Here is a 259-nt window from a genome sequence, read left to right on the forward strand (position 1 = left end):
GTATCCGGCCCAACCCTTTCCCCCTCCGTTTCCGGATATTGAGCTGTTGCAATGACCAAGGAGGGCGTGCAGACTATATAGTTCCAAAGGGCGTTAGAGCTCTTGTTGCATTGATTGCTAAGGCGCTGTTGCCCTGTTTGCCGACCTGTGAAAATGGCCATGCACTTGTAGACCCGGTTCAACCTACTGAAACCTCGATTATCCAATTATTGTCCAGTTTACCCAGCCTGATATATTGCTTATCCAGATGTGCGTGGTA

This window comes from Penaeus monodon, chromosome 31, assembly GCF_015228065.2.
Source record: "Penaeus monodon isolate SGIC_2016 chromosome 31, NSTDA_Pmon_1, whole genome shotgun sequence".
Lineage (NCBI taxonomy): Eukaryota > Metazoa > Arthropoda > Malacostraca > Decapoda > Penaeidae > Penaeus > Penaeus monodon.